The sequence below is a fragment of the Camelus bactrianus genome, chromosome 23, assembly GCF_048773025.1.
Source record: "Camelus bactrianus isolate YW-2024 breed Bactrian camel chromosome 23, ASM4877302v1, whole genome shotgun sequence".
Classification (NCBI taxonomy): domain Eukaryota; kingdom Metazoa; phylum Chordata; class Mammalia; order Artiodactyla; family Camelidae; genus Camelus; species Camelus bactrianus.
In genome coordinates this window covers 13,049,771-13,064,688 of record NC_133561.1, presented here as the reverse complement: position 1 = coordinate 13,064,688, position 14,918 = coordinate 13,049,771, and the positions used below count along the sequence as shown (strand labels likewise).

The window sequence follows — 14,918 nt, the reverse complement described above, 5'->3', positions numbered from 1 at the left end:
TTGTTCATTAGAATTCATAATTGCCTTGTCATAAAAGAGGGCTTGCATTGGGAGCTGCTGGGAAAGCGAAAACTCTGGACTTTTTCATGTTTTTGAATGTGTTATTTATTCCTTAGGAAAATAAACATATCTTGTGGTGATCTCACCCAGGCCTCGGGAAAGCAAGGCGTGTCTTGCAGTGTGGTCACAGTCTTTCTTCTTTTTCTGTGATGTTCTTTTTTATAAGTGTCTCTAAGTATGATAGATGTTTAGTCATCTCTCCTTAATGACAAATTCTTATTTCATTAACTTCTAACATAAGATGATTTTTTTTCTACATGCCTTTCCTACATGGATTCTAGAACAAGTGAATTACATGTCAACTCCTGTGGGGTACTTTGGAAAAAGAGGGAGCCATGTACTAGGAAGAGAGAAAAGAAAAAGTTGACACAGCAGAATTAGAGCTGTTTGAAGGGACGTTTTAGATAAAAGCAAATGAGGGACCGTAACTTTGGCCTTGAGATTGCGTGTGCACTGCTGTGCCTGAGACGGGCGGGATGGAATGAAGACAGGGGTTGTGGAACAAAGGACCAGGAGGAGGGCTGAGGTGGTAGAAGTCTGGATGTGGGGAGCAGGCTGGGGAAATAGTTACTCAGTGCAGCACTGGTGCTGCAGGTGACTCAAAGCATCTTACATTTCCATTCCAAATCCCAATATCACACTGAAGCCCTGAGCCTCCAGAAAGCATGAGATGAGACTGAGTGGGTGGGTCCTGAAAGCCAGGAGTTAACAATTTGAGGTCTTAACATTGGAAGGGCACTGAACATTTGGCTCAGTAAAAAAAAGTGCCCAGCAGTATGAGGATTAACTGTTTAAGAAAAAAGAAATCCCCAAGTGAACCTACAAGCTTGTTTTCAAAATGGAGGAGATCATGAACATTTTCTAGCAAGCAAGTGGTGAGATAAAATAATACATATACCATCTTTATTACTTATTTATGATGCATAACATTATGACTGTTGACATGCTTGGTGTTTTCCTCGGAGTTTTATTTTGGTGAATACAAAATATTTGTGAGGGTTTTCCTTTTCCTTTTGCCCTCATTTCAACTTCTATAAATAAAGTTTGAAGTTTTTTAAACATAAAATTTCTTCTATCTGGGAGCTTTTAGTAATTTTTATTTATTTGGTTTTTTTAGGGGGCAGGCTATTAGCTTTATTTATTTTTAACTGAGGTGCCAGGGATTGAACCCAGGACGTCACATATGCTAAGCAGGTGCTCTACCACTGACATCTACTCTCCCCCTGAGAGAGATTTTAGAAATCCAACCCCACTATTTCAGGAGCATGTACTGTTTTATGAATGGTTCATAATAACATCAAAAGAATGTCCCCTCCCCAAATAGATATGGATACAAAAGAATGAACATGACACAATATTTATGTCAATTTCATTTAAAAACATTTTGCAAATGGCAACCCTCACTTAAATGAAAAATTAGTTGGACTGAGCAGAAACATTAGCCGTGACAAAATCTGTCCTTGGGCCCCCGTGCCATCATTCCCAATCCCCTCCCTCTTGCCTGCTTCCACTGAAGTGGCTGGAAGCGCCCACGGCTTACTCTCCTGGCCTCCCTTGCAGCTAGGGAGGCCTATCGGGCAGTTTTGGCTGATGACCAGTATAAGGACGTTTTCGAGGTGGGGAGGGGAGAGATCTGGGAAGGCTTTTGTGTTTCCTGACAAAAAGGAGAAATAAATTGCTACTTCCCCTCTTCTCTTCATTTTCAGCTGAATACAGATGGAATGCACATAGCTGAGAGAGCCATGTTGTGACAAAAAAAAAAAAAAAAAAGAAAGAAAGAAAGAAAGAAGGAAGGAAGTCCCTTCCCAGTACCCTCTCAACACCATCACCAGGGATTCAGATCCTGATATCATTGGGCTACTGAACAGATCTCCAGGAGTCATTTTTATATAAGAAGAATAAACCTGTGTTCTTTAGAATATATTGTTAGTGAGTTTTCTGTTACTTGAAGCTACATGCGTTCCTAACTGCTTCATTGTATCCTAATTTCCTCATTGACAAACATCAGCCTGCTCCTGGAGTTGATGTTAACAGTTGATAGTGCCTGTGGGCTGGACATTGTTTCAGCTCTGTCTTGTATTCTCTCTCCTTTCCAGGTCAGATTTTCAAGAATCATATTTTCAGTTGGTTTCTACACCATAGGCTGTTCTATCTACCTGAAATTATTTCTTGCTATTAGAAACTGAAAGAGAGCAAAGATATTTTGTAAATGTCAGGGAAAAACCTGTCTACCTCAAGGGTTTTCATAGCTTCATTGATACATGGGGCTGAACACTCTCTGTATGAATCTCATCCCCAAATTCTGATGTAAGATGATAGGCTGGAGTTTGATTCATTTTACAGGTGGAAAATGGACTTAAAGAGTAAGAGCTCATATAAAATTTCATAGCAAAACAGACTTTGGGGAGTTGTAGAACCTCTGCGTTATATTAGGAGGCCTCTAAAATTTTCTTAATTTTTAAATTAAGATTTAATTAATTAACAGATTCTTAACAGACGCCAGAAGCCCTGGATTTATTTTGTCTGGATTATAGAAGTATTCTGGGATGTGGATTGTTAGGTTTTTACAGAAATACACTTATTTAATCTATTTAACTTATCTTTTAACATGTAGTTCTATGCCCCTTCTTGCTCCCTCCTTCCCTCTCTCCCTCCTTCCTCATTTATTTTTATTTTAAAATTTATTTTTATTTTATTTTAATTGTATCCTTTTAACCTTTGTGTAGCCTGTTCTCCATTGCGTTTATTGTGAATTCCATTTTGGAGATGCAAAAAGTTAAAAAGAACATTAAACAATTGATTATCTCTTTAAGAGTCATGTCATGTTTTTTCTTCCCCATTTAAGTGAATTCTCTTTTATCCTATAATTAAAGAATGAGTTTAAATTTTGCTGTTGCATTTTGGATGTTGGATCTGAACTTGGAGACAGAACCCTTGAGCTGGACTTCTTGGTTTTGGACCAGTATTTTCACCAGGGCCTTCTTTTCTCTCTCTGTAGAATGAGACTGTTGGGTGAATGATCTCCGAGAGCCTTTCCCAGTATGTCCATCTTAGGGTCTTGTGGTTCATGTTTGAGTTTCTTGTCTTATTTTTGAGCATCTTGAGTACTTTTGCTATGCTACCTTGGGGTACTTCTCCGCTTGTACATCAGTGGCATATGATGAGGTCTCAGTTCTATCCTTGGCTAACTTCACTTTCCTTTAGACCCCCCCCCCTTCATTTTCTTTGTTTCTCTAAAGCCTTTTTGTCTTACATCCTTTTCCCTTATGTTCTAGCACTGAATTCTTTCTGGGCTCCTGTCCACCTTGTAGCTCCTTGACACAGGACCTCTTTATGACTCCAGCATCAGGAGATTGGCCTAATATCCATTCTGAAGGCCACTGTGTTCTTTCAGGCTGTCCTCCCCACCAGAGAGAGCTGGATCCAGGGAAGCAGAAGTCTTGCAAAAATTGCTGTTTCTTACTTTGCTGAATGGTTTTAGCATCTGCTCTATTATATTCCACTTCCATCTTTTGGTTTTCTTTCCTTTATCTTATTTCCCCTACATCCAGGAAGCTTAAAACTTTCTCTATGTTAAGCTTTAAAAACTCAACATCTCATACTATCTTTATGAATAGGAAACAGCCTGATGTGGAACCATGCTCCCAAAGCAGGGTCTAGGAAACTATCTTAGGTGATTTGTGAGCAAACATCTTTTATTCGAATTTTAGGTATTTATTTTAATTTTTATTGAAGTGTAACTACCACATAAAGCTTATAGGTTCACAGTTGTGCTACTAAAACTCTCCTTTTTAAAACATTTGCTTAAGTAGCAAAAGCCTGATTTAAAGAAAATGCTGAAATAATACTGATTAACTTTGAGCACTTAGTATAGTGCTTTAACATATATTAATTCATTTAATCCTCAAGACAGTCGTATGATGTAGGTGCCATTATTCACCCCCATTGTGAACATGAGAAAAGAGGCGTAGGTCAAGTCAGTTGCTCAAAGTCTCAAACTAATAAGAGACAGCACCGGCTGCAGAGCTTAGGCAGGTTGCCTTCAGGATGTGTTCTAACCACTAAAGCGTACAGCCTCTAAGAAACGAATAGGGTACATGACACAAGATTTTGGCGACAGTCGTGAAGGTGGTTTTGAATGACTGAAAATTGGAAAGTACTCAGTATAATGGAAAGCCCTTGGGCCTTGGAGTCAGACAAACTTCAAATGCTGGGTTGGCTACTGATCAATTGTGTGTTTCTAGACACACCACGTAATCTCTGTGAGAGCGTTGGAGAAAACAAAAAACGCTCATCATATCATAAGTTTTAACATGTATTGATTCCTTTTCCTTTCTGTGAATCTGGTTTGTTTTTCATCTATAAAACATCAAGGTCAGTGAATATTGAGATGATCAGAAAAAGTGGCAGATATCAGTGCATGGTAAGTGCCTGTAAAAAGTACACATTAACCTCTTCCACTCTGCTGACCTCTCATAGTTGGCACATTGGCATTTATGATCCCCAAGTGCTCTAAGACCCTTCTCACCCACGCCGTACCAGAGACTGACACAGTGTCAGCCTGGAGAATTTCACTGACGTCAGCTCCCCACTGGAAAGGGTGCAGAGTGCAGGGTAACCATAGCCAGGAGGAGGGCACTTTCCTTGGTTGGAGCTGGGGGGATGGGAGAGGAGTGGTATCTCAATCGGAATAGAAGGGAGTTGGAGATGGAGGTGACCTCTCTGGGGTCCATTCCAGTTTTCTGAGTCCATGAATGGGTAGCTTCAGAACTGGCTTGTTCATTATGTGTATCATCATAAAACGAAGGTCTTGACCCACAAGATGTAACTGTGGGCAGGGACAGCTGAGGTTTCAAAATGGGAAATGTCTAGAGCAGCATTCTCGTGGTGAAAGATTTCCAGATTTTACAACTTTGAACCCATTATCTTGTAAGGAATAATACAAATGGCCCCAGACTATTTACCCAAGCGATTACAATGACATTTGGTAAAGATAGGGCCGCTTTATTCTTCACAAATGATTAAACCTCTATGACGAAAGCAAGGGCAGTTGCATTTTAAGGAAAAAGATTGATTTGCTAAGCATTTTGAAAGTAGCCAGATGGCCTGATATAATAACTGAAAACGAAATTTCATGCATTTTGGTAAAAAGGGCTGTTTATAAGCCCTCTTCGTCTCTTGAATGTATGTGCCTTTAAAACAAACAAAAATTTCATTCTCCTTGACTTCTTCTGTAATGTAGGGAAAAGCAGAACCTGGATCCAAAGCTCTAATTCAAGTCTCCGCATTTACAGTTAAGATGGCTGCATGGCCTTGGGTGATTCATGAAACCAACCATTCTGGACCTTCAGTTTCAATCCACTTTGAAACTTCTTTGAACAAGAGGCAAAGTTCAAACTAACTTATAAAATTTTGAGGAAGCAAAAGAAAGAGTAAAGGTGAAAATAACTTTGATGGAATCTTTGACCAGATGATAACTCTCTCTTCTGTTCCGCCAATTTACTCTATAACTAAGCCTTTTTTTTTTTTCCCTCTAGTGATTCAATATTCTCAACTCTTTCCTCAGTAAACATATTTTGATGAATCCCTATTCTGTCAATGGACTCCTGTATAGAATTTGAAAGTTGTCTGTGATCAGATATCTTATTATCTGCCTGGAGAATCAGAAGGCAAAGGGGAGAGTGGAAAGAGCTCAGGAGGCCCACCGTGCAGGATGTGAATCTCACCTCGGACACCTTGTCTTTGGGAGACATTGGGCTCTTAAACTTAGCCTTATGTCTTCCATGGACACAATGGGAATATGGTTTCTTACTTCCTTCATTTGTTGAAAATACTTCATCTCATTTTTGGCTTGTCCAATTGGCAATTGATCTGAATCTATTGAGTCTGCAGGTTCTAGAGTGGAATGTCTTGTTATGAATGGTACAAATATTGTTATCATTCTAGAAGCAGAGTGGATAGTTTGGGGCTACAATAATGGGTGAAAACTTCATGGAGGGGTGACTTCAGCCAATTGTTGAATATAAGGCAAGACTGGCACAAAACTATGATAAATAGGGTAATTTCATTTTTTAAAGTTGGTTGTTATTATTATTATTATTATTATTATTATTATTATTATTATTATTATTATTATTATTATTATTTTAACTATGTGTTAAGTGAACTCTCCAATGCTAATGCAAAGGTGACCATTAGCTTAGCTCATGTCAAATGATCACACATTCTAAATTGATACTAATTGACCAATGAGCATTTTCCCCTTTCTCTTAAGACATTAGCATAACAAAACTCGTCCCATTTAGAGAGAATTATACATGCTGGAAACTAAACCACCTTTGAATTATTTTAAGACAACCTTATGGGATTATTATTGATGATAATAGTGAATCTGAATAGAACTTTATAGTTTGCAAAGCACTTTTGGATAAAGTATAAAATACTGGCACATGGGACCATGCATTCAACAAGGCAATGCATGAGCTACATTACAGAGCCAGAAGCTATTATTTACCTTTTGTACATGGGAAAAAAGTTAGAGACATTCACTGACCTGCCTCCAGGTCATTGATGAATTAAACTCCATCCTCAGCTTCCATGATGCTGCTCTAATCTTTCTGACTCCTCTCCTCCAACTCACTGGTATCTCCTTTTCTACTCCTTGCCTATCCTCTGCCTTCTTTCCTTCTTTTAGCTCATGTTTTCATTTGATGGTGTCATAGTCCCCACTTCATGAATGGCTCCAAGTCTAATCTCCACATTTAATTATTGTCCTAAGCTCTAGAGCTCTGTACTTAATTGCCTGTTGAACATTCTCACTTGGAGGTCCTATCAGCCCCTCAAACTCAACACATTGAAAAGCAAACCTTTTCCCATTATGCCCAGTCGTCTCTTCTTCCTGACCTCCTTCACTTTGTCAATAACGTCACCAACCTCCAATGCATCAAGAGACTACAGCAATACAAGCTCTCACATAGTGAGAACGTAAGCCTGTTTCTTTAATCTTAGAACCTGCAGAGCAGGGCTCTTTATTTTATTGCTCCTTGTTTTCCATATCCCTGACTGAGGGTTGGTATCAGACAGGCTTGGCTCCCAATAACAGCTTCTCAACCTATGAGTCGCAGTGACCTTGAGCAAGTGACTTCAGCTCAGTTTTCCTAGTATGTTAAATGGGAATAAGAGTATCCATTTGTGTTTAGGAGGTTAGAAAGAAGAGAAGTAAAGAGGCAGATGAATTTGTCGCTGAGGGACAGTAAGTTGAGAGAGTCCCGTATGGCAGTCCCCATTCCATTCAGAAGTGGGGGTACTTCCATTGAGAAGGTATAGCCATGAGATGGGGCTGAAGGAGAGTGGCGAAAATCTACACAGCTGCTCAGAAATAGAGGAGAATTAGTGAAGACTAGACGGGAAGGCTTAATTTATACCAACAAGCAGGATCAGCGTGAATAGCTAGCAAAAGATAAATGTCTAAAACTGGCCAGTTCAGGGTTAAGATTGCAGACGTGAAATGGTTGTTGGTGAAAAGGGTGGATTGTAAGAGTGAGCGGTTGCTGTAAAATGCAGCTAAGGGTTACTGGAATCAGGGAACTGGAGCACGGGCTGATGGATGCTAATCCACTTGCACAGTGGACTTTGGTGGGATGATGGCAGGATTAGAAGGTGGTGGACAGGTATCAAGTTTAAAAAAAATAATGGCAAGGGGAGAGACCAGGGGGTGAGTATTCGATAGGCAAGGGGCTGATTAAAAGGTGACAACACTCTTCAGCACGAGAGCGCTCCACTTGATAGCTCTGTTCCCTGAGGTGTTCACGCTTTCTTTCTGTTCATCCTGCACGAAGTTTCCAGAATTCTCTTTCCAAAGAACAGATTTGCTCATGCCACTTCTGGCCTCAGAATCCTTCAGATTGTTCCCGTTGTCTTCAGGGAAAGCCTCAGCTTCTAATTTAAAGTTCAAGTGAACTCTCTTCACCTTTTCTTTCCAGCCCTACAGTTTTTAAACACAGCCCTCTTTTCACCTCAGATGTCAGTCCAGCTGACTTATCTGCTCCTCCACTCTCCTCCCTTTCTCCTTCTCACCTCTGGGCCCTTATCTGCTCACCTTGTCTCTATGCCTGCAATGACTCGGCTTCCTCTCACCCAGAGGCTGCACAAAGCTGATCCCGACGCCCCAGGCTGGACGTGCTGGTTCTCTCTGAACATTTGTGGTTCTTTATTTGACTCCTGCTGCCGGCATTTCTGACATGGGCCTCGTGTAACAATTTTCTTTTTTGCATCGGATCTCAATGTTGCACAATTCTTTTTTTTTTTAATAGCTTTATTATGGTTTGTTTCCTGTACAGTAACCTATACGTATTTCATATGTACAGTTTGATGAAATTTGATACATGTATACACCTAGGAAACCACCACCACATGCAAGATAGCTAACATTTCCATCACTCCCCAAGAGGTGCGAATTTCAAATTCCCAATTTATCCCTTCTCACCCTCTTAACCATAAATTTGCCCTCTATGTCTGTGAATCTGTTTCTGTTTTGTAATGTTGCACAATTCTTGAGTGCAAGGATATTGTGTTGGTATCTAGCATATAAACTGCAAGTGTGTTTATACATATATAGACATGCATATGTTACATATTTATATATGATATATAAGCATATTTTAAAAATAACATTTTAAATAACGTGTTAATATAGGTAATACAAAAAAAAATGAAACCACAGAAAAGCACTCCCCCCACGTACATATATAAATAAAATAACCATTCCTGGTAATTCTTGCAGACATAAGGTTACTAACATATTTGTGTATAACCTTCCAACTGAAGGCTTAAATTATAATACAGTCTGTTCATGGTCATAGCACCTCAGTCCCTGACTACACATTGGAATCACTTGGGGCGCTTTTGTGCCTGGGCCTCACCCTTAAAAAGATTCTGATTTCATCAGTGTTAGCTGTGGCCAGGGTATTCTGTCTTTGAACATGGATAATAATAATATCTAATATTCATCATTACTGTTTTGATCACTTACTTTACAAGAGTAGTACTAAGTCATTGAATCTTCCAAATGATCACGTGAAATTGATATTTTTATCAGCTATTCCTTCCCCCCGCTACTTTTACTTGACAAAACTGAAAACCAGAGAGGTAAGTTATTTGCCCAAATCAAGTGTTAAGTAGCAGAGCCAGGAAGCAAACCTAGGCAGCCAGACCCCCTAGCCTGCTTGTGAGAATACAGCCAGACTGACTGTTACACATGTTCACAAGCTATAGATCTTCAAAAATCAAAACAATGTCATTCTTAAAATGGATACATTTTCTATTTGCTTTCCAAGCATTTAGACTGCCTTAATATCTCCTTCCTTATCATTTCTATTGCAATTGATACTTAGCATGGAACAGGTCAGCAAAATGATTTGTTTTTAAAATGTATTTTATTAGATGTTTGAACTTGTCTTGAAATTTGGTTTTATAATCTCATGAAGGGAAGCCCTGTATTTGTTTCTAAATGAAATTTCTATGAATTTTATGTTTGGGGTTAAAGGTTTTGCTTAGACTACTCAGAGAATAACGTTTTTCTTGTACTGTATTTCTGGGAACTCCTAACTTCTTCTTTTGTACATTTGATTTTGTTAAAGTACCACAAGGCTCTCAGGACATCCAACATGCAGGTCCAGTTTCATACTTTTGAGATTAGTGCCCAAAGAGGAAACACATCAATTCAAGAATCTAATCTGACTGCTGGAGCAGATTATCATCTAAGCACCAATTTTCTTCTTTTAAGAGCATTTCCCAAACTAGAAATCAATGTTTGTCAGACTCAGTACATATGGAACAAGTGGTTTATAACCTACAGCCAGGATCCAATTATCAGTTGTGAAAATAGATTTTCTGAAGATTGTTTATAATACTCTTGCATCTGGTAAAGGAACATGTAGAGAACAATGGAAAAGTGAAAAAGAACTTAAGCTTCTCAGATTCTTGGGAAATTTGTGTCAATTACTCAGAGCTTATCATGTTACCCTAAATTCCACTGGAAGAATCGTTCCAACCAAGAACGTGGCAGAGAAGACTAGTTACTGCTCAGTAGCTGTTCTCCTCTTCTCCTCATTAATGGAAATCCGAGTACAGCTAGGCATGTAGATGCTCAGAATAAAGACTACATTCTCGATCTCCCTTGCAGCTTGATGTGGCTTGTGACAAGTTTTGGAAAATGGGGTATACGCAGAAGTAGTGTGTGCGAATTCGTCCCCCTTCCCTCCGGCTGGCTAGAATGCAGATGTAATGGCTGGGACGCAAGGAGGAGGCAAACAAATGTGACCATTTTACAATCAACAACTCTTCTCGCTCTAATTGTATGTGCTAAAAGTATCTTTTTCCACTCGATGCTTACTTTTTCACTCTCTTAATCGTGTCTTTTGATAAATAAGAATTCTTTATTTTAATGCTCTTCAGGTTATCAATTTTTCCCCTTTTATATTGCTGGTGTTTTGTGTGCTGTTTGAGTAGCTTTTTCTACCTCAAGATCACAAAGACTCTCATATGGTATTTTCAAAAAGGACTTTGCTTTATAATTCACATTTAAACATACAGCTTTCCTGGAATTTATATATACATAGAGCGTGAGGTTGGGGCTAAGTTTTATTTTTTTCTATATGCCTAATCAATTGGCCCTGTGCTATCTATTGAAAAGATACTCCACTGCTCTGCAACGTCACCTTTGTCATAAATCAAGTGTTCGTTTACGTAGGTCTGAATCATGACTCATCCTATTACGCTGGTCATTTGTTTATCTTTGGAGCAGTACCTCACTGTTTTAATTGCAATAAACTTATAAAGAGTTTTTACATCAAGTGTACAATTTTTGATCAGTGGTCATTTTCTTTTAGAACTTAAATATATTATTCCTTTGTCTTCTGGTTTATGTTGTGTCTGTTTTCCTACCATTTTGAAAGCAATCTTTCCTTTTAGCCTCAAAAGTTCCCCTTTGAGATATTCTCATTGTGTTTGGTTTTCATTAGCTTTACGATAAAATACCTGGTGTGGATTTCTTTCTATTTTTTTCTGCTTGGAGTTCATATCATTTGCAGGTTCCCATCAGCCATTATCTCATCAAATCTTGCTTCTGCTCCATTTGTCCTCTCCTTTTCTCCCATGAGTATTCATATGTTAACGTCTCACTGTATCCTGTTAACCTCTTTTCCTATTATCGATGTTTTGTCTCTATTTTTCTGCTCTTCATTTTGAATATTTTCTTCTGACTTATGTGCTTGTATATTACTTCTTTTTTTTCAGATGTATCTCAACAGCTATTACATCCAGGCATTTCAATGATTCTACTTTCTAGTTCTTGCATATCCATTTGTTTCTTTATTTCTGTGCATACATATTTTCTTAGCTTTCTGCTGAATTTTTTACACCTTTTATTTCTTTAAGTGTTGTTAACGTATTTATTTTAAAGTCTTTGTCTGGAAATCTAATAATTGGAGAACTTATTCATCAATTATATTGTCTGATTTTTTCTCCTGCTGGTTTTTGTTCATGTCATACTGTCTCCTTATTTGCCTGCAGAAAAAAAAACTGGACCCTTATTTTACACTACTAATAAAAATTACCTTGAATGGATTAAAGACTTAAACATAAGATTCAAACCCATAAAACTCCTAGGAGAAAACATAGCGAAAAAGTTTCTTGACATTAGTCTTAGCAATGAGAGTTTTTAGATATGACACCAAAAAACACAAGTAACAAAAGCAAAAATAAATAAATGGGAGGACATGAAACTAAAAAGCTTTCATACAGCAAAAGAAACAATCAACAAAATGAAATGGCAGCAACAACAAATGAAATGGGAGAAAATATTTGCAAGTCATATATCTGATAAGGGGTTAATATCCAAAATATATAAAGAACTTATACAACTCAACAGCAAAAAATTCCCAAACAATTCAATTTAAAAAATGGGTAGAGGATCCACATAGACATTTTTCCAAAGGAGCTATATGAATGGCCAACAGGTACATGAAAAGGTGCTCAACATCACTAACCGTGAGATGAATGCAAATTAAAACCACAATGAACTATCATCTCACATCTGTTAGAATGGCTGTCATCAAAATGACAGGAGATGAGAAGTGCTGGTGAGGATGTGGAGAAAAGGGGACCCTTGTGCACTGTCTGTGGGAATATAAATTGGTGCAGCCACTTTGGAAGAAATTACAGAGGTTCTTCAAAAGATTAAAAATAGAACTACCATATGATCCAGCAATCCCACTTCTGGGTACATATCCCAAGGAAACAAAATCACTGTCTAGAAGAGAATTCTGAACCCCATGTTCATTGTAGCATTATTTATAATAGCCAAGACATAGAAACAAGCTGGGTGGTTCATTGATACATGAATAAAGAAAAGGTGATGTATTTAATAATATATTCCATTATATATGAAATGTATAGTATATATCATTTTTTAATATTCCATTATGTATGGGTGTATATATATATATATATATATATATATATATATATATATATATATATATATAAATGGAATATTATTCTGCCATGAAAAGAAGGAAATGTTGCCGTTTGTGACAACATAGATGGACCTTGAGGGCATTATGCCAAGTGAAATAAGTCAGATGGAGAAAGACAAATACTGTATGATACCAGTTACATGGAATTGAAAAAGAAACAAACCCAAAGAAACAGAACAGACTGGTGGTTGCCCAAGGTCAGGGGCAGGGAGGCAGGGAAACAGGGAGAAGTTTGTCAAAGGGTACAAACTTCCAGTTATAAGTTCTGGTGATCTATTTTACAGCATGGTGAGTGTAGCTATTATATACTTCAAAGTCACTAAGAGAGTAGATCTGAAATGTTCTCACCACAAAAAAGAAGTGATAACCATGCAATTGTTGGAGGTATTAGCAAATGCTATGGTGGTAATCATTTCACAGTGTATAAGTGGATCAAATCATCATATTGTACACCCTAAACTTAAATAACGTTACAGGTCAATTATATCTTAACAAAGATAGAAAAAACATATATAAACACCTATATGCTGATGGAAATAATTCAGTAGAAAGGAGAAAATAATGATGGAGGTGCCCTCAATTGAGAGGCTGTTTTCCTCCAAGGACTTGCAGGTTGGGGGAATTACAGTCCCAGTCCCCGGAGGAAGTGAGCAACACCTGGTAGTAGGTGTGTCTTTGTCCACCTTCCAAGACAGCAGCTAGTCTCCAGTGGTAACTGTAGCCTTCAGTTTTGCATGTGCAAAGCTGGCCCCTGACTTTATGCGAGACGCCTGGTTGGGATTCAGTCCCTGTTTTCCTGAGGAAGTTGAAATTCCACTCTCCATGGTCTGGGGCACCTGTTGGACTGAGGCTTGGGTCCTTGCAGGCTTACTATGTGGAGCTTGAGTTAATAAGAGGTAATAATTAACATTAATTGAGTGCTTCCTGTACATGAAACACTTCACACTTATCAACACCAGTAAGCCTCACTTCAGCCCAGTGAAACTGAGGCACAGAGATGTTGAGTAACTCACGCCCCCGTCTGGTCTCACATGCAGAACTCAGGAAGCAGCAGCCCTGGGACCTGAACCCAGGCAGCCTGACTACAGAGCTCTAGGCTGTGATAACAGTTTATATGGAGGGGAGATGGGAGTGTGGACTCATTATACAGCACAGAATAATATGGGCATCCTGACCATAAAAAGGAACTCTCCACCGTAACATCAGAACCACACCCACGTCATGGGCAGTGGATTTATTTTTAGCAAAACATGATTTATCACACTGACTGAATGCCATCCATTTGTTTTGTTGTTGTTGTTGTTGGCACTGAAATTTTAAATGTGTTTGTTTTTAAAGCTATAAATAAGCTAAACATATAACCTAATTTTATGTTTTTGTATATTTAAGGAATACTATAGTAAATATTATTTTAACCAGTAATGGAAGTCCTCAACATTTTTTGTCCCTGAAGTCTATTACTCAAGTATAAAACATATTGATGTGTTTTTTTTCCATGTTTTTAAAATACTTTATATGGCAAAAATACAGCAAAAATATTTTTTGTTCAAAGAGGAAAAAAATATTCTGCTATGGTCAGGGTTCTAAGGATGATTTAAGTAGTCTCTGGCTCCTCAGCTGTGCACTGTCGTGCAGGCTGCCTGTAACCATGGCTTCTCCAGCTTCAGTCATTTCTCAAAGCTAAAATCATGCTACAAAGATACACGAAGAGACAGAGAAGGTGGAAAGCAAGCTTGATCGTGGCTTCTTTCGTGTGTGACTTTAGCTGCCCTCAACTGTACATTTCTGTTGGATCAAATGCTCCCTTGTTACCACTTGGCACCTTAATGAACTGGTATTATATTCCAAATGGCAACAGGCAGGTTGTGAAGGAAGATGAAGCAGTGCAATGAAATGAGCATTAATACAGTGATAACGGTGTGGCCAGCCCCTTCTGGATCACCCACTGGTTCAGTTTCGAGTAACATGATCTCTCATGAACGTAATCACCCTCTAAATCAGACTCTGTAATTATGAAGCACACTGAGAGGAAGACGAGCGTGCCACAGCCGAGGAGAGAGACCAACGCCACCACCTCCATCCTCCTCGGATGCGCCTTCCACTGGCTGCTCCTCCCGTCAAACTGGCTGGTGTCTTTTTTTTTTAATTGAAGTGTAATCCATTTACAATATTGTGTTAACTTCTAGTGTATAGCATAGTGAAGCAGTTGTACAAGTATATATATATTCCTTTTCATATTATTTTTAAATTATAGGCTATTACATGATATTGAACATAGTTCCCTGTGCTCTACAGTGGGACCTTGTAGTTTATCTATTTTAT

General features: G+C 38.5%; 1 pseudogene; it reads right to left on the bottom strand.

The window, feature by feature from the left end:
- Positions 1 to 14,259: 14,259 nt before the first annotated feature.
- LOC105083970 (protein cornichon homolog 4-like) lies at positions 14,260 to 14,676 on the bottom strand (annotated as a pseudogene).
- Between the last annotated feature and the right edge of the window lie 242 nt (positions 14,677 to 14,918).